The following is a 21229-nucleotide window of genomic DNA, read 5'->3' as shown; positions in this document are numbered from 1 at the left end:
CTCACATCTGTGGTGGGTGGTGGGAGCAACAGGGGCAATTGTGTTACATGTCTCCAACCTGTAGCAGGGGAAGCTAGGCTTGTTTACATGGTTGCTGAGTCCCTAAAACAGCAAGAGAAAGTAAGTTTCAATGCAGAATCACTTTTCAAGTCTGCTTGTGTCACATTTGTTATTCTCCTTGGCCAAGCCAAAAGTCAGAATACCCAAGCTCCTGGGTGTGAGGAGGGAAATTCTGAAAATGATCTGCAACAGATGGTGATGCCTGAGCTTGGTTTTGGATACATAGGATTTTACAGATAGACAAGTGGAGAGAAAATTCATTGTAAGAAGAGGGAACATGATATTGAAAACTGTGGAGGAGTAAACATCATAACCTCCTCTGAAAACATGTGATTTTGCCTTTTTGCATATTGCCACCATTCAGCCTTGCATGTATCAAGCTTCAGAATTAGAACTTAGATTTTGAATGTCAAATTTAAATTCCAATCCATTTGCTTACCCTAAGAGAAGACACCTTAAAAATCATGAGAGAAGTAAAAAAAAAAAAGTGCAATTCTTATAGTTGACACAACTTGCCTTTTAGACTTCATATTGTCATCACTTTCTAAATATGATAAAATTTCAAGAGCTAACTCACCAATAACAAATAATAAAATGAATTATTAATATTATTCCCATTCAAGACAATTCTGATTGGGAGTGGTGGTGGGGGTAGGCAGTACATGAAACCAATAAGCACACCAGTAGAATTTCTTGAAAAAACAGACTCTGTTGACTATGGTGGATTTTACACAGCTAGGTAGAAGAGGAACCGATGACTAAGTCAAGTTTATTGATGATGGTCAGTTTTATGCAGAAAATGGTGTCTCCAGTGATAGTAGTTGACCTGTTATGTTGTGCGCCCTACTCTATGCCTAAGTGACATTTTACAACTCTTTATATTATGATGTCTGAAACTGAAACATTAGAAACATCTATGTTTAGATACATTTCACATTTAACCACAGGGGCTAGAAAATTTTGCCATTAGATCTATTTGATGCTACTGTCAAGATGTCTGTTTTTCAACATTTTACCTCTGTGATCTAGATGAACATTGTTGCTCACAGCGATTGTAGCCAAACTTTATGTCTTGGCTCCCTCATGACCTATCTGATATGACAGTTTTCAGAAGAAGAATGTCATACATTTAAAAATTAGTGAGTTACCAAGCTGTTACATTTGGAGTCTCACAAGATTATTAATATTGGGGTTTTTTTGGCAAAGGTGTGGAGAGATTAATCTTAGAGTATTAGGGGTGAATTGGAGATTGGAAATACGGTTCTACTTTTCATTTTAGCACTGCCCAGAGAGCTGAAGGAACTTAGCCAAAGCTACAAAGCCAGCTAATTACAGAGTTGAGGACCTAACTGAGGCTACCCATCTGGGCTAGTGCTCTTTCTACTACATCATGCTGCCTCTCATCAAAGTTTGTGGTACAAATAAATCACCATTTCATAGCTATTACAGAAATTTATTTAAATATTTTATATCAGCCCAAGTTCTAGGTGCTTAAAGATAGGACAGTGAACAAAATATAGTACTTGCCTTCATGTAGTACCAGCTTAGTTATAATATCACATCACTGATGATTTTGACATCTTATAACTGTTTGCTCCTATATTCATTCATTCAGGAAATATTTCAGAAGCACTAAATATATGTCATTACTTTTCTAGGCACTGGGAAAATGTCAGTGAATCAGAAAAAAACAATCCCTGCTCTCAAGGAGCTTTTAGTATAGTATTCATTTTTAAATACATTTATTTTTCTTTATAAGTAAATATAATAGTGTGTAAATATAAAATACATAAGTAGAAAAGAAAAGAAAATATTAACTAAAAAGAAACATTATATAAATATAAACATTCACACGTATAAATAATATGGCATAATGAAAAGACAACGTTCTAGTAGTCAGGAGATGTGGATTTTAATTTTGATTTTTGCCTCTGAAGAACTGTGTGACTTTTAAAAAGTTACGTAACTTCCCTAGATCCCCATTTACTAGTCTATAAAACAGGGAATAGACTAAACCTGTATTCAGTATCATAGCCACATGCCAGTCCCAGAATCAACCATTCCTCGTAGAAGCCCTGGTTCCTTTCTGTAGGGGATGATGTTAGAGACCCAGGGTCGTGGCACAAAGTACACTTGTTGTTTGGGTTCCAGGGCCCTTTCACTGGACAGAGCTCTTCCTGTTTCTTTTCCTTAAAAGTGCCTGCCTTCTCCCATTTATCTCAGTCATCCCTACCTGCTTCTGATTCTTTCATCATTTTGCATCTGCAATACACTGTTATTTGTACCAATCCCAACCCTCATTCCTGATTTGCCCTTCTTTTATAGATCCAAAATAGCTTCTCTGTTAGTCTTTGGAAAGTTGGTACATGTTGACTGACTTCTTTTCTTCCTTCATTCTGGGCCCTGAAAAGTGGATAAACCTCCGTCTGTGTGTGTGTGTGTGTGTGTGTGATTGGATTGTGATTTATTCTGTTATCACACTTTCATTTTACAAGTCCTTCTATCAAATTGGTCTACGAGTTAGAGTGCAGTATTCTTCCAGCAGTGGCCTTAGCCTTTTTTTCCTGCTACAGTTTTCTGAACTAAATCCTTTTACTTTTCTTTTAATTTGAAACTTGTTCATTAAGTCGTTCATTCATAAAGGTATCATGACTGTGCTTGGTATTCCAGATAATGAGGTGAAAGAGACAGACATACCCTGCAGTAGTGATTCTAATCACAGTTCATGCCACCAAATTTTTTTTTGGCCACCAAAATATTGATAATTATTTTCATTTGGTGATAGATATGTGGAGACTCATTATACTAGCCTCTCTATTTTTGCATATGTTTGAACATTTTCATACTAAAAAGTTAAATTAAAAAACACCCAAAGTGCCAAAATGCATCATTTAGATTGAGTTCAGTTTGTTATCAGAATATTTTGCTGGGCACTAGCTGTCTCACCACCGGTCAGAAGGTCAATTAGGGATGTTTCTTATTTCATAGAGAATTATGTAGAATTTTCATTTTTAAAAATAAACATATGACTGTATTTAGTTAATGGATTCTGTGGTTTACGTACCCTGAAATAAACTGATTCCTCCTTTCAGGAAGGATTCTAAAAATCACATTCATATTATATATTCATGTACCCATGGAAGGCTGGTTTTGACATCAGTATGGAGTGCTATTCTTATATATGCAACCCTAAACTATTGCCTATTTGATGACGGTTGGCCCTTCTGTGTATGATGATCTTTGTTCAAACTGTGCTGATTCTACAGTCCGCTCACCTGCAGAGCTCAGCTGTCTGCAGGAGTTACAGCAGCAGACCCTGCACATCTCACCTGCTGTTCGGTCCTCACGGCTGTGCTGTCTCCTTCCTTGCAGGTAAGGCTCATTCACATGGAACTCACTTAACTCTCATAGCGAAACACTGTGCTGACGTGATTACATTAGTTTTCTCTCTTAGGGGGTTCTCATTTATGATATAATTTTGCATTGTAAACATTTTCTCCCTTGATTCCACAGAAAACAAGAGCCCAGTCAGACTGGAATGAATGTCTTAAATCAAGGAAATTCAAAATAATAAACTGTAATATACATAATAGTCTGCCCATTCTAGCCTGATTGATTCCAAGCTCCCCGCAACCAGGGTAACTTTTCTCCTGGAAGTACCCTGGAAAAAGTTGTGCATGCCAAACGGGACACATAAATGAGTAATTGTCTTGTGAAATATTGAAATTTAGAAAAAAGACATTCTCTAAATATCTAATGTTTGCTGGCTGAAGCATGGTTTTATCCTAGCAAGCTTATCTGCTACTAATTACAGTGCACTTTCCTCCAGTGTGCATTTAGTCCAAATGTAAATATTCCAAACATAATTACCCTTGCAAGGCTCTTACATGGTAATGGTTGCTACAGTCCGGGAATATTCCCAGTGGAATAGCTCCAATTCTTTCATTTCTCTATTAATAGTTCCCCACAATTTTTTTTCATTACAGATGTTCTTTGAAAACCTACGCTGGATGCATTTTGTTGCTTAATAAGAATTTTAAACTTTTATATTTTAATAATACTTTGGATAATTCAGCATCTTCTCCATAGTCACAAATTTTAATTTTTCTTGTCATGAACCACGAAAACTTATTATGAATTAAAAAGGAAAAAAAAATTAGATAGGTATCAATTGTAATAAAAATTAAAATGTGACCCACAGTTATAATTCTGTATTTCTTCTTCTTTTCCCAATCATTGTATTTATCATCATTCAGTTTTGAAATTACTGTGTAGAGTATAAAATATTTTAAAATATTATAAAATGTAAATTGCAGGTACTCTTTATATTAGCTGATTAAAACTGAAAACAGTTTCATGTTTCCTTATCAAAATTTGTTGAAATGTATGTAATATCATTCAACTTGGATACCTGGGAATCTATAATTGTGCACATGGTCAGGGAAGAAATATAAATTGACAATTGTTATTTTGTATATTTCTGACATAGGTGGAAAAGCATGAATTGTTATAAAAGCAAATATGTTACTTGCTGAGTTTTCAAAAGTACATTATCTTTTTCTGATCCTAAAAGTTACACATGTTCATATTAGACAAATCAGAACATATGTTTTTTCAAAAATACAAAAAATTCCATAATCCAAAGACAAAGAGTTAATATTTTTGCACGTTTATTATATACTTTTATATTGAAGTTTGTTTCTTTAAAAATTTATTTCCTCTCATCATTATAAATGTTTTTATTTTTAATATTTTCCAAAATTTATCTTATGTCATATTCACTCACATTACTATTTATGGTATCTTCAAGTTTTATAAATACTTTTGTGATAATTGTATGTGTGCACATTACAATTTTTGTATAGGAATTTCTTCAAGGAGAAAATTCTAAAAGTGGAACTACTGGATTAAGGGATTCAGTCATTTTAAGACTTTAAATCTAATAGTAACAAAAAGGTTTAAACCAGTTTATACTCCCCAGGGAATATGAGAGTGCTTGTTTTATTACCTCCTTACCAGCACTGAGTATTTTTATTTTTGAAATAAATAAATGAAGAGATGAATATGGAATCTACCTGGATCTAATCATTTCATTTTGAAAATTTTTAAAGGCTTTTAATGATGTTAGACTTCTCCACATTTTTAACACATATTAATTTCCTTATGGGTGATTGTCTGTTCATATCTTTTGTAAAAATGTTTACTGGAGACTTCTTTTACTATTTTTAATTATAGGAAGCTCTTCCTTGCAGAAATTTAATAAATACTTAATTTTATGCTTGCTTTTTATATTTTAAAATTTGCATTTAATTCTTAAATTTATTTGGTATGTATTTGATGAAATGGTTTATATCATATATTTTATAGTATGAGTTATAAAAAAACCTCTAAGTTTGTGACTTTCCCCAGAATCATTTAATGAATAATCCTTTTTTTTTTTTAATTTGGGAGGTTTTCTTTATCATATATTTAAAAAAATTTGGTAGCACTGTAATATTTTAATGTTTGAACATGTTACATCTCCCCTCACAATTATTATTTTTCATTTTTAAACTTACTTTGTGTGTTTCTTCATCTAAATACATTTTAAGATCATTTTGAAAAAATTTTTATAAATGGTTTTTGGACTGTCAGTGAACTTATAAGTGAATTTGGAATGATTTGCCACCTTTAAATTACTCAGTTTTCTTTTCCAGGGAACATAGTATATTTTTAGCTTTTTCTTTATGTAGGTCATGAAATGTGACTATTGTGAATAAAATATCTTATCTTTTACATTATCTAGCCACATATTGGTAGATATGTAATGAAAATATCCATTATAACAATATTTATCTATATAATAATATCTAAATGTATCTTTCATTGTCTAGCTAGATATTGTCAGGTATATAATAATAATATAATAATACATTCATTAGTCTTAAGGTTTATTAAGCAATTATCTTATTTAATTTTCAAAATAATCTGAGGAAGTGGACATTTTGGTTTCCATTTTACAAATGACGAAACTAAAACTTAGAGAATTTGAGTAACTTGCCCCAGTTTACAACTGCTGAGTGACAGAACCACATCTCTGACCTCTGACTTCAAAGTCTGTGTGTACTGTTAACCACACCCCTCAACACTTTGAAAGCTGTTCAGTTATATTTTTGACTTATATTCTGATGGACTACATTTTAGGATTTAGAGAAAAGTACATTTGAATTACAAATTTCGAGTCAGCATTCTTTATTCCCTGTTGCAGACTCCTCAATAAATCCTCTATTGAATTTCAAAGAATACGCCAGAAACAAGAACTCTCAAATGACTGTCAGTAGAACTTGTCAAAAGAAGATTAGAAAGGCTCTATTAATATTTTTGCATACATTATGTCTTTAGCACAAACTTTGCGATTTAAAAATTATGTCTCTTTCCCACCCCTGGAATTTCTTATGTAAAAAAGCTCCTAGACACTTCCAGAAATCCCTGCTTAGTATTTTGTTATACATTAGACAGCCATCCTAATGACATAGTATTAATATACCTATTGTGGTCACAACAGGAAAAATAAGAGGGAAAGACAGGTCATTTGCCTCTCCAAAAGCCATTGAGTATTGTACTCATGAGCTCAACACAGCTCAGTTGACCACACAATTTAAAAAGTGACCATTGAGAAATGGATGATGATGTATCAAATAATAGCTTATGAACAATGACTGTAGCATTTCTTCAGAATGAAAAAGAGCCCTTTAAATATGGGACCAGACTGTATAACTGTCTCAGAAACCTGTACATTATCAAAGATACTTAATGAAAGAAGGAAAGGAAAATGGCTCAGTCTTATAAGATTAAGGCATCCAGGATCTTGGGTATTCTGATGGTTTCTGTCCATCAGGACTGTAGCCTTCTTGTTTTGCTATATCATGTTTGTATTTTGTCCAAGTGGTAAAAAACAAAGAAACAAAACAAAACCAAAACCCACACAAAATGTTTGTGTCCTTTCTTTTCACTGGGGCCACAAGGATGTTATCTTCATTTAGAGGATAAACTCTTTCTTGTGCACTTGGTTCTTGTGAACATGTGTGTATCTTGTCTAAAACTGAGGTTTTGTTGTGATTTTGAAGAGGTTCATCAGAATTCAGTCTTGCACAGTATTTCCATGTGTAAAAAATCACCGTCTTCCTCAACATTCTGTACTTTTACTTTTTTTTTTTTTTTAAGTGGAGGTACTGGGGATTGAACCCAGGACCTCATGCATGCTAAGCATGCACTCTACCACTGAGCTATACCCTCCCCCTACATTCTGTACTTTTGATCAGCGTAATATTGGGACTGGCAGGTACAAACTCAGAGGCCATGGCAGATTAGATGGTAAAGCTAGAACTTTGTTCCTTGACCTGTGTCAGCTATGAACTGTCTTTTCTTTCTTCATTTGGCTGTGTAGATTATATGAATGCTTCTCAAAGGAAAATTCCAGCAAAGTGACTTCCACACCAAAACTAAATACTCTTTGGGAGATGGAATCCTCTCTGGTCTGCTGCAGTCACAGCTGAAAGGGTCAGAATTACCACGGCATTGAGGGGTTGACTCCAGATCTTTTGGTGTGAGCGTCTCATGTTTAGAGTAACTGCATTCTGAACTACTACACTCGTTACGAGAGGCATCTAACCTACCCTGAATATCACATAGTCAGTATAGTATGCCCAGAAGGCAGTTGTGGAATTCAGAGTTACAGAGCCTCCATTTTGACAGCTAAGAACATTCCCCAAGCATCCTTGGGTTTTCCTAAACCAGTACTTTTCAAACTTTACTATGCATACAAATCACGAGGACTCAGGTTTTTATCATGTAGGTCTGGAGTGGGGCCTAAGATTCTGAGTGATGGCGTGGAGATGCTGACATTGCTTGTTCGTAGACCCCATTTTGAGATGCAAGACCTTGGCCAAAAAAAATCCCAGCTGACTTTTAGATGGCCCACTGCCAAAGTAGCCCTGGCTCCCTTAATATTTCCATAGCACCTGCTGCTCCATTTATAGAAAAGAATTTGAGGGATGGGTCTTTGTAACTCCGAAGAACTTTTACATCATTCAGAATGTCTTTTAGAGCCTGCAATGAAAAAAGGCCACCAGAGGATCAGTAGAAAACACTCTTCAAAAAGTAACAGTCCCCAATATTTTATAAACTATCAATGGAAAAAAACTTTTAAAAATTGTGAATCACTGTGTATACCTGAAACTTATTTAATATTGTACATCAACTATACCTCAATCTAAAAAATTTAAAAAAATAAAGACTTGGCATTGTGGGGGGGGAGTAACTGTCTTTTAAATTTTGAAACATTGCACACAGTTCTCAATTGGCCTTCATCAGGGTTCCTTGGAATAATGGGTATTTCTAAAGGGGCTTTTTCTCTCTAGGATGTTGGCATGCTACCCTTTTGATGTTCAATTTTCACTGCATCCTTGACTATTGACTTTTGTAGAAAATCTTTGCTGGATATTGCATGAATGATTATGTTCTTCTGTGACGTTGGCGGGAGAAGTATTAAAAGAAAGACACAGAGTCAGAAACCATAGTCATGATATTAAGTGAGACAGGTTTTCTGGAGGCACTAGTATTTGGGCCTCCTCCCCCCGCCCCCCGCTAGGCAGAGACATCTTCTGTGGTAATCAGTTACTTTCTGGTAATGTTCTGCACTAAGCACACCATATGTGGTGACCATCCTGTAGAAGAACTTAGCAGCCTGTGTGGCCCTGTCAACTGAAAAAAAAAAATGCACAACCTGAAAGTTGAGAATTTTGTTGTTGTTGTTGTTTTGTTTTGTTTTAAATTTACTTTCTGGGGGGAGGTAATTAGGTTTCCTTATTTTTTTTTTAATGGAGGTACTGGGGATTGATTGAATTCAGGACCTCATGCATGCTAGGCATACATTCTACCACTGAGCTATACCCTCCCCCTCCCTCAAGAATTGTGTTTTATTTGGCGGACTTTCTGAGGACTTAAGCCTTGGAGACAGCCTCTCAGATCACTCTGAAGGACTGCTCTGAAGAGTTAAGAGAGGAGCCTGGATATATAGGAGTTTTTGCAACAAAAACTGGGTAGTTGAACATCAAAAGATTACTGTTAATTAAAGAAAACCTAACATCTCAGGTTAAGGAATTTAGTACTTTTCTATGTATGGGAAGATGTAAGAGTCTGGGCTTACTGAAATCATTCCTTTGATGTGCACCTTAACTATCTAGGGCCGGTGTCCTGTTCTTTCCCATCCTGAATCCCCTCTGGGTGCACAGTTGGGGCAGCTGCAGTGGCTGATGGCTTGATGGCTGCAACTTCCTGTGTTTACTGATATGGTCCACAACGTTCTTTGTCCACAGCCCTGACTGATCAAGTAGGAACAGCAATCAGATGATCATGGAGCTAACTCTGTAAGATCATGTCTGGTTTGTGTCAGATGTGACCAGCAAGAGCAAAAAACCAGGAAGCAGCACCTCCAGGTAGAGTGTGTCCTAACAAGGAGGGCCTCATTTGTGATCTCTGTGTAGGTCGAATTTTTATTTTGGTTGTATTCAATAAGGGAGGAAAAATGGATATGCGTGACTTATCAGACAGAAGAGTCTAGATAAGCAGAGGATCACAGTGGGGGAAGATCCAGGAGGGGCTCATTAAATCCCATGGCTGGTAACCTCTCCATTCCAGTGGACAGCCAGAATTTATTTCTTTCTGAAACCAGTGCGAGTGTCCTCTCTTCAGATCCAATTTCTGCCTCTTCCTGTTACCAGTAATTGCAAAGTCCAGCCTTCCTCTGGCCTCCTCTGTTCAGCTAAATATTGTTTAAAATTCTTTATCTGCATGTATAATACTTTGTAGCAAACCCATGCTCATGACAGTTTCTTTTTTATGTGTTGTTGGATTCTGTTTGCTTATATTTTGTTGAGAATTTTTGCATCTATATTCATCAAAGATATTTCCTGTGATTTTCTTTTTTGGTAGGGTCTCTGTCTGGTTTTGGTATCAGGGTGATGGTGGCTTCACAGAATGAGTTTGGGAGTGTTTCCTCCTCTTTAATCTTTTGGAAGAATTTGAGAAGGATTGCTGTAAGTTCTTTGTATGTTTGGTAGAATTCCCCAGTGAAGCCATCCAGTCCTGGACTTTGGTTTACTGGGAGTGTTTTTAAATTACAAATTCTATTTCATTTCTGGTAATCAGTCTATATTCAAGTTATCTATTTCTTCTTGATTCAATTTTAGTGGACTGTATGTTTCTAGAAACTTGTCTGTTTCTTCTAGATTCTCCAGTGACGTTTCCTTAATAACGATTTTTTTTTCTACAATGGAAGTAACAGATATAGGAATCTTGGAAAATATAAACTTACAGAAAACCCCAAATTGTCCAAGTTCTTATCATTCAAAACAACCACTATTAATGTTTTAGTGTATTTCTTTCTGTTTTCCTCTTACTAAGCATTTAAAAGTTTGTTTTTATTAAAGCAATATAAAAACTTAGAAAACCTTGACATTTTAAAAATTTCTCTGTTAAGCCTCCTTGCCCCTTCTCCCACCTCCTATGCCAGGTCTCACTTCTCGGGGGTAATCACTGTCATCAGTAGTCTACTGAATGTAAGGGATTTTTGTTTGTTTGCGATGCTTACTCTTTAATCTCAAATAATACATTTCACTTTTATTTTTTCTTATTAATTTTAGGTAGTATTCATCAACTTGTTCTGAAAGATGAGGAAATTGGAACACTTACAGATACTCTACCTTTGTCCTTCCTGAGTTTTGTTAAATTTTTTAAATTGTTGACATGTGTCAAGTTGATATTGTCTCATGGCTTCGAGGAGCTCTTCCATGCTGTGTTTGTAGACTGAGTTTGGAAATGTAAACCCAGGGGAAAGAAAAGGAAGAGAGGAACAGAGGATCAGGGAGGACCCAGTTGTCTCAGTGCTTCTTTAATTAATTACGCTGATCATTTCCCCTTCCCGAACTGACTTTTGCCAACGTTGCCTCTGAACTTGGAATTTCTCTGGGCCTCCTTTACAGAGGACTCCTCTTACCTATGCAGTTTTGGGTTGTAGTTTTTCACTCCTTTATTGGCTCCTTCAGTCTGATCCTAATTAGTTTCTATCTTCTAAGATTTCTGCAAACTTGGTCAGCTGCTTTCCCCAGCTCATGGAAGGATGTTGTTTTTAATCTTTAAAAATATTTTTTAAAATTTACATAGTGTCTCTTCTGTTATTTCCCTGGGACTCTGGGGGGTGGGGGTGGGGTGGACAGTCGATCACTAGGCAACACTAGGAATCACTCCCCCGCAAATGGCCATTGCGTGGTTTCAACCATATTATTATGAGCCTGATGTCTTACTAATTGAATTAGGTTATTTAGAAATCTTAATACAAACAAAACTAAAGAATCACATCGGGATTTATTCAGATGCCAGGATCTGAAGCTCCCTCTTCCCCATTGTCTCTGTCTTCTGCTGTTGGCCTCGCCTCCTCTCGTTTTCTTCTGTTAGAGCCATTCTTATCCTAACCACCTACTTATGTGGTTCCCATAAATGCACTCTGCCAAAACCAAAGGGAAATTGAGGAGTAATTTACTTCTACTTAAAACTACATTAATTTTTTTAAAGTATTTATTTAGTGCCTACGCTGTGCTGGGCCCTGTTCTAGGTGCCAGGCATCCGGCAGAGAATGAAACAGAGACAAAGTCCCACCCTTGTGGTTGCTTGTATTCTACAAGGCAGGGGCATGTTATATCCTGTAGGACAACAGCCATCAGCTCCACACAAATTGGCAAACACCAGAAGGATAAAATGTGTGATGGTGCCAGCTTAGTAAGCATGTCGTCCAAACTCCTGGCTGGCTTATCAATACCCTAAACTGGGTCTATGAATTACTAGGTAGTCAGAATCTCTTTGCCCCTGAATCAGTGGATATTTAATCATGATAATAATAATCACACTTAAAGGAACAAATAAGTATTATCATTCAATTCTTAATGTTTGAAAACAATACCAATGTCTTACAATAGAATAATGATTTAAAAAATTGTGACATACCTGTAAAATGGAAATATGAGACTATTATAAATAATATTTATGAAAATTTTCTAAGATGAGAAAATTGTTATTATTAAGTGAAAAATCATGATATAAAATCATGTATATAGTTTGATTCTTTAAGTTAATTAAGCTGTCTCAATATTCAAAGCCATAATGGTACCTTTTTTTTTTTTTTGTAGTCACTGTTTTCAGCTGTGCTCTATTCCAGACTAACATCTTGGACAGATTCCATAACATTGTGGTTACTTTCAGGTTTTGAAGTGCAGTCCAATTTTAAAACTTCGGTTTCACTTCTGATTCAATCTCTTTACCTTCCCCCACGCAGGAGAAGCAAGAACTCTGCACACAGCAGAAGCAGGGGAGGCGGTACAGCAGGATCTGGAGGAGAGAGTGGGACTGTATCCTCCTTCTTCTGTGAGTGGCCCACGGGCCAGAGGTGGGAAGGTGTCACTGGTCTCACGCTGGTTCAGCATGTTCTCATCTGATGCCAGTGCCCCTGAGGATGAGATGGTCTTCAAGCAGGTGAAGCGTGGGTCCCCTCTGTTGCTGGGAGGAAGAGAAGGGCAAACTAGATTCCCAGCAGTTCAGCCTCTCTGCTGCTCTCTGGGTTGTGCATATCCCACCCGTCAGCCTCACGGGCATCCCTGTGCCCTTTTGCTTCTCCTCAAACTACCCACCCCTTCAGGTGGAATCATGAGACCCCTGATGTCCTGGCCATGTCCTTTAAAATCATGGCAAACAGACTGGGGGCAGAGAAGTCCTCACTTTCTAAGCATACTGTGTCTTCAAGCCTTATTGGGAGTGGCTTTTCTACTCTCACCTTCAGAAATTTCTAGACTTCTAGTGGGACATTAGTCTCTACGCATGCCCCATGAGCAACGGAAAATACTCTCCAGAACTGGGAATGCTTTGCTCCAGTGGCAGCACAGAGTTGCAAAGGGGTTGCAACTTAGCAGGCACCAGTCAGGGAGGGAGATGCCGGTCTCCCTTTCTTCAAGACACTTCATGAATCTCTATGAATTATTCTCCTGGCTTTCTTCCCTTCACCCCCACCCCCCGACTAAGCTTTTCCTTTGCTGAGGTGAAGCTAAGAAAGGAGTTTCCTAGGGTGGTGGTGGATTGTAGTAAGGTTGCTTCTATACTTTTTTGTTTTATTTTTTGTTTTAGGGGAGAGGGGAGGTAATTAGGTTTATTATTTATTTTTAGAGGAAGTACTGGGGATTGAACCGAGGACCTCTTACACGCCAAGCATGCACTCTGCCACTGAGCTACACTGTCTCCACCAGTTCTATGTTTTTTAATAAGCCCTAGTGGATGTTTTTGAGCTCTTTAGAGAATGGTCTCAGCTTTGAGCAGCAGCCACAATTCTGGGGCAACAGGGAAAATCCAAAGTCACATTTTACTTAGCAGAAGGTAGGTCAGGGCAGGACTAGAGACACTTTCAAAGCTTAATCATTTTTACCCCACTATTTGTATTAATTTGTATTATCTGAAAAAAAGTCTTCTCAATTCATCCATAACGGTTTTCTTTTTTTTCATATGATTATTATTTTGATTTCAGCTTTATTGAGGTATAATGGACATACAATATAGTAAGATATTTAAAATGCATATTGTGATGGTTTGATATACATATACTTTAAAAAAAATTTGTGGGGGAGGTAGTTAGGTTTGTTTGTTTGTCTGTTTGTTTATTTTGATGGAGGTGCTGAGGATTGAACCCAGGACCTTGTGCATGCTAAGGACGTACTTTACCGCTGAGCTATACCCTCCCCCTCGTATACATACATATTTTAAAAAGATTCCCCCATCTAGTTGATTAACACATCCTTCACCTCACACATTTATATATATATATATATATATATATATATATATATATATATATATATATATATATTTTGGTGAGAGTATTTAATATACACTCTCTTAGCAAATCTTAATTATATTATGATTTTCTTAAATATCTTGGATAATACCATAGTGTCAGACTCTACCTGGCTTCTGTTTCCAGTTACTAATGTTGGCGTCAGTGGTGGGCCAAGGCATATGAAATGGCTACCCTATTCTCCCTAACCTGCTACCTGGTCCAGATACCAGGACTTCGACCTCACTCTTGTCCTGTCAGTAGGAGCAGGCAGCTGGCCACTATGCCTTTGAAAAGAAGAAACAGGGTTCAGGGATGCCAGGCAGGACAAGTGGGATCCGGCTTCGGGCTGTCGGACTCCTTACCTGAGCCTGCGCAGCGAGGTCCCTTGTGCTTGTCTCAGCATCCAGCACCATGAATTGTGTGGTTACTGATACTCGGCCACAGCCAGACTGGTCCTGGCTCCTGCTTTGTCTCTGAATTATCAGGAAGGGCAGCCTGCGCACAGCACCTTCCCAGAACTCTAGTGCTAGACCGTGACCGAACTTTAGCTTCCGCCTGCATCAGTTCACTAAAACGTCTTCAACCCAGGATAAGAGCAGCCATGAATTGCAATATTTTTTTAATTGTGGTAAAATACACATAAATATATATAAAATTTACCATTTTAACCACTTTTAAACCAACAGTTCAGTGGCATTAAGTAAATGCAGATGTTGTATAACCACAACCATTATCTATTTCCAGAAGGTTTTCATCATCTCAAACAAAAATTCTGTATCCATTAGACAGTACCTCTGTATCCATTAGACAGTACCTCCCCATCTTTTGTTTCTTGTTCCCTCTATTCTATTTTCTGTCTCTGTGAGCTTGCCTAATATGGATTTTTTTTATTGTATTTTATTTATTTATTTATTATTGTATTATTTTATTTTATTTTGGTGAGGGGGCAGGTAATTAGATTTTATTTATTTTTAGAGGAGGTACTGGGGATTGAACCTAGGACCTCAAGCATGCTAAGCATGCGTTCTACCACTTGAGCTATACCCTCCCCCCTAGATACTTCATACGATATTACTGTTTTTTCCTCCAAGGCTTACTCACCTCTGGTTACACTGATCATTGAGTGCCAGATTTTTGGGGTTTTTTTTTAATCTTTTTTTTCTTTGTTTTAATTGAAGTATAGTTGATGTGCAATAATATATGTTATAGGTGTACAATATAGTAATTCACAATTTTTTAAGGTTATACTCCATTTATAGTTATTATTGTACAATATATCCTCATAGCTTATTTTATACAGAATAGTTTGTAATCCCCTACCCCTATGTTGCCCCTCTCCCCTTCCCTCTCCCCACTGGTCACCACTAGTTTGTTCTCTATAGCTGTGAGTCTGTTTCCTTTTTGTTATGTTCACTAGTTGGTTGTAAATTTTAGATTCCACATATAAGCGACATCATACAGTATTTGTCTTTCTCTGTCTGACTTATTTCACTTATCATAATGCTGTCCAAGTCCATCCATGTTGCTGCAAATGACAAAATTTCATTCTTTTTTATGGCTGAGTCTGTTGTGTGTATGTGTGTGTGTGTGTGTGTGTGTGTACCACATCTTCTTTATCCATTCATCTGTTGATGGACATTTAGGTTGCTTCCATATTTTGGCAGTTGCAAACAATGCTGCTGTGAACATTGGGTGCACTGACACAGCAGTTCCACTTCTGGGTATATATCCAAAAAAAACGAAAACACTAATTCAGAGACTGCCTAGACTTTTGAAGCGGGAAAATGAGAGAGGTAATAGTTAATTTAAGAAAAATGTGCAAATATGTGTCACCCCCTCATCCCCTTGCCCACCGGCCAGGCAAGATCTCGGTTTTCGACTGAAGCACAAATGTAGAGAACTGAGCTTCCCATGTCTACTAGCTTCATGATTTTTGCTAAGTATTTATTATATGTTTTTTAATATAAGGAAACTTTATATCACTGGAAAGTCAGTGACATTTATAAATGGAAGAAAACTATAAAAATTGATAGAATGGAAACAGTTGTTACATTTTAGCTAGAAACTATTGCTTGCAAAGGTTGCACACATAAAGCCCTACTGTTTTTTTAAGAAATGATTAGTAGGTATTTGCAAAGTGCTAAAAACTGCCACCAGGCTGCAATTTTCTCTTTCCTGAATTTAGAAAGATTTAAAGCCAGCTATGTAATACTGTATCTATAGACCACTGAAGTGATTTCAAGTATCACTAGTATTAAGAGGCCAACATTTTGGGCAGGACTTCTTTGTAAATGTTTTACTGTTTAGCTCATGTTTTTCCTTGTGTTATGTGGGTCCACCACACTTTACTTAGCCTAATATAAGTTCCTTATATACCTGTAGTGAGAAGGAACTTTAAATAATATCTTTTATCATTTCTTTTCCTTGGGAACCAGACTTCTGAAATCATTCCCATACTGATTTAATTATCAAGAAAAAAATTTCAGGTGCTGAGATTTGAACTTACCAAGGCATAAAAGGTTAAAAAAAAAAAAGGAAAGAAAGAAAAGAAAAAGCATGTTCATTCTTCTTTAATAATTCAAGATTTCAGTGATTTGAAACTCTTGCGGGGAAAAAAAATCACCTGAGTAATAGAGCATGCATCATTTGAATGGATTAAAGTTCAAATCACTGCAAAGCAGCTTATTTTTCATCCATCACCATGGATACAAAAGGACAGCTCAAGTGCAGGCATGTGACATCACAAGCATGTCCAAACAGGCCAGGGAGGAGAGCCGCAGCAGAACCACAGAGGACGGGAGGAAAGCCCAAAGGGAGGGGAGGAAGAGGCAGAGGGAAAGGGTCATTGTTAAGATGATGAATCAGACATTCAGTTGGGAGGATTAAATAGGAGGAGGCACGAGGCCAACTACAAAGCCTGGAGACCTACGTTGTTTACACTGACCTTTAAATACCTTCTTAGCCAGAAATAGAACCACGGGGAGACTGAGAGAAGGTATATCAGATCCTTTGCAACTCGATCAGCAGTTTCGATCGTTTCTTTTGTGTTCTCCTTATTTTATGTTGAGGCTTTAATTGTAACTAATGTTCTAAAGCTTTCACCTGCCTGGCTCACTCATTAAAACGCAATCCCCAAAGTTGCTGAAGTCTCCGAATAACAGCTTGAAAGACGATGCAAGCAGTACCCACGGGATAATAGAAAGTGGTAAATATTGAGGCAAATTGCCGTTTTAGGTATTAAGTTCTTCTTCATGGGCAGACACAATTTTTACTACAGTGTAAGTATTTTTATCTGCTTAAAATTTCATTTCCCGTCAAGAGGCAGTGCATGCATCTTATTCTCAGGTTGCTGCCTAACGTATGAAGACCTGGACTTGGAAACCCTGGGTTCAGAGGTGTGCTGGTCAAGGTGCAACAACCAGCTCTCTGGGGAAGGTCCTGATGTGTAGCATTTGCTGATTTCTGTGGTGTAAATGTTTTCACCATGGCTGATCTCTAGCTACCAATGTGATGTCAGCTGGCTTGCTGACTTTCTGAAGAGATAACAGTTGGCTCTTGGGAGCTGGTACCAGTGAGCTCTCCCAAAGCAGTGGATTGTTTTCTGTGGCAGCTCTGACACCAACTTGCGGTGGGACTTTGGGTACCTCACTAGGCCTCGGATTCCTGATAGGATGAAGGGGCTGGAGCTGGGCTGAGACACTGGTTGTTAAAATTGTGTTGGTTTGCCCTGGACCCCAAAAGGTAAAGACCCCAGTCCTTGTCATACCTGAAAGATAAGTTAACAGTCAGGAGATGGTGCACTGTGTAGTGGAAGATTTTAACAGATTTACCTAGAAAAGGAAAAGCACGCCTCCAAGAACGGGAGGCGGGGCTGGTCCAAGGGAGGGAAAGCCGCAGTCTTTGTCCTTCCTCTTATACCCTCGCTTAGAAGTGGTCTTTTGGTTGATTGACAGCTTTTGTCCCTGGAATGCTTAGTCATGTTTGGCCCCTTTTCACATGTCCTTACCCGTGGTGTACGCAAAAAAACCCATGAGGTGTGGCCTAAACCGAAATTTTAATTATAATACAATGAACATTTGGTCATGTCTGGTTAAGTCCTTTCTGCTACTGTGCAGTCGTGGTTGCTGGGTTCTAACTGGTGTCTTACTGGCACTCATTTAGAAGAAATAAAGTCCCTTTATGCTGGAGGCGAGCATAACGCCACCTTCTGGACCGTGGTCCCTCTCCTCCACCTGTCTGCCCGGTGCCCCCACTTATCTAACTACCTAACAGCTTGAGAGAATTCTTGGGGGCCCGCTTCTGGGAGGGGGCGATCTGGGTTTTGGAGATCCTCACATGCACTTCACCTTTGCAGGGCTGACCTGAGTATATTTTAGATTTCTGGGTAAACTACTGTTTAAAGAGAAGCTTCCATTATTAAGAGAAAAAAAATTCAGAAAGCCGCTTGAATACTTGATCTTAAAGCCCCATTTCCATTTATAAAAATTGATGATTCCGTGAAATTAAAAATGTGAGTCAAACACCAATATATTGGTGTCTGTGGATTGTACTGGACTTAAAATAGTAGTTTCTTTTCTTGTTGAATCTGAAACTAAACGCTGGCTGAATGGGTCAGCTACACCTGAGTGGAATTGTATCCAAGAATCCTAGACTTTAAAATGAAAAAGATCTTAGAGATGATTTCCTCCAAGAGTTTACAGATACGCCGGAGGAATTCATCCAAGTCCCCTCAGAAGATGCTCTGTGTGTGTGTGTGTGTGTGAGCGCGTATGCGCTCGTGTGTGTGCACGAACACGTGTGAATGCTGAATAGGTTGTGGGCCACTTGTGACCCTCCTCTCCTCACTGCCATTCCTCCTTCAACAGAGGAGCAAATCTTACGTTTTTAATACTGGCCTTCCATTTAGGATTTCACTTGAGGAAAGGATTCTCCTGTGTGTACGTGGGAAGAGGGAGGGCCAGGAAGGAAGTAAAGATAACTAATTAATGCCACTTGCTTTGTTTAATAAACCAGGAACCAAGCTGTAAAGAAGAAAAGTGCCTTGTCCACTGTCCCACAACCAGTAAGAGGCTTAGTGATTTCTAGAATTCAGGTCTTTAGGTTTTCAGACCACTATTTCCCTTTTCAGAAGCTGGCTACCTCCCTACTGAATGCCTCTGGGTAAGTAATCTAACTCTGTACTCTCCAGGAGGGTAGCCACAACCCACTGCTGAGGGCCTGAACTGTGACTGGTCTGAACGGAGATGTGTTGTAACTGTAAACTACACACTAAGTGTTAAAGTCTTAGTAGAAGAAAAATGTGAACCATCTCATTGATAATTTAAAAATACCAACTGCATGTTGAAAATGATACTACTTTAGATACAGTATGTTAAATAAAAATAAAAATTTCACTTTGAAAAACTTACTTTAATGTGACTACTCAACAGTTTAAGGTTAAACATGTGGCTCACATTATGTGCCTGTTAGACAAATCTGATTTAACCTCAAGGTCAGTTTCCCCATCTATTGAAGGTCAGTTTCCTTATCTATTGAAAGTGGAAAATATCTGCTATGTCTGTTTCTCAGGGCTGTTTTAAAATCAAATGAGGTAGTCTTTGTGAAAGTGCTATGCCAAATGCTACCCCAATATAAGGTCATACTCCAAGGCGTTTTAAAATGCCTTGTTGGATTACCCATTGTGTTAGTTGCTCCCTGGACCTCGGTAAGGGTTTTGTGGAGTTTCCTTTGTCATCATTTACGTTTTTGGAGGGTGGGGGAGGGGGAGGTGAAGTAATAGTGTAGCCTACAGACATAATAATGAGCACATCCATTCAGTCTTCTCATTTATATCCTGTGTGTGCGCTGAGCATCAGCTCACTAACCTCAGTACTGAGCCGTGGAGATTGTAGATGCTATTTGCATGCAGTGAGGATCTCAGCTGGAGCCATGGACCTCAGAATCCTGCTGGGAAAGAACTTTTCCAAGGGGAAGAAGTACAGCTCCCTTGATCAGGAGCTGTCTGAGGAGGTAGCCTCTGACTCTAGCACTCAGATCCCTCCCAGTCCAGCTTCCTACTGTGTTTGCATCATAAGGCAAGAGAAATGAAAGCACTGTTTTACTAAATTATATAAAACATCTGGGCATAATAAGTATTTTAGTTCAGGTTGCTATAAAAAACAAAACAAAACACTGGACCATAGACTGGGTGGCTTAAATAAACAGGAATTTATTTCTTACAGTTCTGGAGGCTGAGAAGTCCAAGATCGAGATACCAGTAGATCTGGTGTCTGGTGAGAACCCACTTCCTGGTTAGCAGATGGCTATCTCATTGAATTCTCACATGGCAGAGGGCAGAGAACTAGCTTTATAGTTTCTTCTTATAAGGGCATTAATCCCATCTGTGAGGGCTCCACCTTCATGACCTAGTTACCTTCTAAAGGCCCCAATTCCTAATACTATCACATTGGGGATCAAATTTCAACATCAGTTTGCAGGGGGACACAAACCTCCAGTCTGTAACAGCAAGTAACACTTCACTGGGATGCATCTAACAGAAAGTAACACATAGGGAAGGGGGCATATCACCTTTGCCTCCAAAACTTGGCTATAGAACACTAGATCAGTCAGGATGCTCTTAGGAAAACAGAAACTGCACTAAGCGGAGGGTATTTAATACAGGGAATTGGTACATAAGTGTTTAAAGGCTGAAAGGTCACAATGGGAACACTGAGAAAACCCAGATATTTGTAACTGAAAAAAACAACTAACTTGTATGGGTAAGGGAACAAAAGATTAGAAGTGGGGTCCCCAGGACCTAGGAACTCAGAGAAAAGGGCCCACAGGGCTGGTATCTACACCCCTAGGAGAGAGCTCTAGGTACTTAGTCCTAGGAGCAGCAAAACACAAGTTAGACCAGAGCCAACTGCTGCTGCTGGAGCAACACTGATAGGAACAGGGACATGAAGAAGGAACTTCCCTGTCCTCAACACCCGCCTTCCAACCTTTCCCTAATGCCTGCTGCTGTCAGAACCTGACAATGAGCCAGCTTACGAGGGAGTCTGGGAAATGTAGTTTGCCGAGTCCTGGCCCTAGCATCACATAATAGAATACAGAAAGGCAGGCTAGGAACTGAGAAACAATAGGCATCTAATTGGCACTATTCCAGTTCAGCTTTGGCACTGACATAAGTGGTGGTACTCAGTGAATCAGTGACAGCCACCAGTGGAAGTGGGATAGCGCATGTGGTCCTGTTGCCTTTCCTAAGAAGGATGACCA

General features: G+C 38.3%; 1 protein-coding gene across 1 annotated transcript in view; it reads left to right on the top strand.

Annotated features, from left to right (window-relative positions):
* The first annotated feature begins 12492 nt into the window (after positions 1-12492).
* The window catches only part of LCA5 (lebercilin LCA5), a 57048-nt gene continuing 48311 nt past the window's right edge, over positions 12493-21229 (top strand). Inside the window, exon 1 of the mRNA XM_072965526.1 lies at positions 12493-12624. The gene's annotated coding sequence lies outside the window, so the exon portion shown is untranslated. The remainder of the gene's footprint in view (positions 12625-21229) is intronic.

The sequence above is a fragment of the Vicugna pacos genome, chromosome 8 (assembly GCF_048564905.1).
Source record: "Vicugna pacos chromosome 8, VicPac4, whole genome shotgun sequence".
Classification (NCBI taxonomy): Eukaryota; Metazoa; Chordata; class Mammalia; order Artiodactyla; family Camelidae; genus Vicugna; species Vicugna pacos.
Note: the sequence above shows the minus strand (reverse complement) of the source record. Positions and strands in the feature narration are given on the sequence as shown.